At 40.6% G+C, this 2,336-nt stretch overlaps 1 protein-coding gene across 1 annotated transcript in view; it reads right to left on the reverse strand.

The window, feature by feature from the left end:
• Positions 1-2,336, reverse strand: part of ppp1r12a (protein phosphatase 1, regulatory subunit 12A) — a 109,146-nt gene that overhangs the window by 42,879 nt on the left and 63,931 nt on the right. The gene's annotated exons all lie outside the window — the stretch shown is intronic.

The raw sequence follows: 2,336 nt of genomic DNA on the forward strand, positions 1-2,336 counted from the left end.
TTAAACTGTGTCATTTATTTATTTTATTTGACATTCATTTAGCTACTAAACGTTATACGGTTCTTATTTATTTGGTTATATATTATACATGTTTACTTATTTCCAGTTTTGTATACCTATTAAACTTTATGCAAGTTATTTGTTATTTTATATTAGGCATAGCTTGCCCTATAGCATGGTGTATTTTTATTTGTTTTGTTAATAAAAGTTCTATGTTTTATATATACGCTAAAGTGAGTTTGACATTGTATTTTGTTGTTGCATTCAAGCAATTGAGGCCTAACTGCCGCTAATTCGAAAGTGAAAGTAAAATGCACACGGCGCTTTTAAGCTATTTAAAAGCGAAGGAAGGCGAGGAAAAATTAAAACGAACAATTGCTTTACTCTGAATTGCCGCTATTTTAAAGTGAAAGTAAAATGGGCACACCGCTTTTACAAGCTATTTAAAAGCGAAGGAAAGCGAGGAAAAGAGGGAACGCCCCGCCCTCGCGGTGATACCGGTATTACCGGTGTTGTCACACATCGATTAACCGGTGGGAAAATTTCCTCACCGTCACAACCCTAATTGACATGACATTATAAATCATGTTACAATCCCAGAATGCACAGCAACAAGCTAAGTGAAAAAAAAATCTCCACATATTCAAAATGGCAAACTATTGATTATAAATACAAATTCATTCAATGCTGAAAAGCACAAACAAAATGTTAGAACATTGTTTATTAGCTGAGAAATATGCTAACATCAACATCAATGCAAAGTCAGTTCTCTCATGTGCAGGCAGCATTATTTTTGAGGCCTACAGAGTAGAGGTCTTCACGGGTCCACTTGGATCCGAAAACCCGAGATCCGACCAGAGACCGAGTTCGGGTCCAATACTTCGACGAGTACCTCGGACACGGGTCGGGTTCGGTATTAGCGGCCTCGGGTAATTTAAAATAAACATGCTTTTTCCAAATGGACCTGATTTGACCCGAATTCTTTTAAACTGCAGGCTGTACACACGTCAATGCCGTTTACGTTCGGGACCAGTCGGGTTCGAAATTAAATGCTGTCGGGTCGGACTCTGGGCTAATTTCATCGGGTCTGTCTCGGGTTGGATTTTTCTTTTAAAAAAATGTATTTATGCACGTCGGGTTCGGGTAAGAAGTGATTCGGGTCGGGTACAGATTTTAGGACCCGAGAAGACCTCTACTTTAGAGTCCCAACATTCATGCTTCATGTCCACCTCACCTGACTCCCCCATAGGTGGTTGAGTTTACTGCAGCTTTCCCAGAGGTAGGCAACTCTGCGCCACCACCTCCCCTTCCCAAACTGAGGAAGAGGAGAGCTCCCTTTGCTTAAAAATTCCAGTAGTCTTTTTCAAATCCACTGGTCACAATTGAAAGCCGAGCTCAGAAATAGGCTAACTTGTATCCATCAGGCAGGCACTAATATAAAGTAGCCTAATAATAAATTGAATAAATGTTAAATAAATCAAAGTAATGGAGAAGCGGCCAAATCAGTCAGCAGGACACCGGGATTTTTCCTGACTGACTGCAGGGCTGCAGGCTGTACACACGTCAATGCCGTTTACGTTCGGGACCAGTCGGGTTCGAAATTAAATGCTGTCGGGTCGGACTCTGGGCTAATTTCATCGGGTCTGTCTCGGGTTGGATTTTTCTTTTAAAAAAATGTATTTATGCACGTCGGGTTCGGGTAAGAAGTGATTCGGGTCGGGTACAGATTTTAGGCCCCGAGAAGACCTCTACTACGGAAGTGCTGTTAATATAGTGTTTCAAGTCTGTCACTTTTAAGATTCCATGACGGTAAGGACGCTGCCTTGGAAGGCTGCTGCATATGTAGGTAGCGGGCAGTGACACAGCTCACTAGGTTATGAAACAGCTTTAAACAGCCAAATTCATCATCAATTCACAGAAGAGGATATGTTTATCAATTCTTAGTACAGAAAGAATGACTCATTAATGAATGGAACTTGATTCCATTCAAGCGAAGTGTCAGAGTGTTAAATCATATGCACCACAGCTATAATTTCAGCACAGGTTAGGTGTTAATCCATCACTATGGTATAGCGTGCGAACAGAGGTCACTTGGGGCTTGGAACCTGGGCTGACCTCTTAACCAAGTTACACATAGCTGGCAAAATACTCATATCAACAGATGAACTGTGTGGTAAAGAGGAAATTAAACATGCAACTAGGGCTGCATGATATATTGAAATTATCGAAATATCGCAAATGTAAATATCGCAATATGCATATCGCAACGGTGTGCGATATCATTATCCTTTTAATAATAGGCTACTTAAATCAAAACGTTGCAAAAGGTCAAAGGT

The sequence above is a fragment of the Sinocyclocheilus anshuiensis genome, unplaced genomic scaffold (genome assembly GCF_001515605.1).
Source record: "Sinocyclocheilus anshuiensis isolate Anshui unplaced genomic scaffold, SAMN03320099.WGS_v1.1 scaffold1003, whole genome shotgun sequence".
Classification (NCBI taxonomy): Eukaryota; Metazoa; Chordata; class Actinopteri; order Cypriniformes; family Cyprinidae; genus Sinocyclocheilus; species Sinocyclocheilus anshuiensis.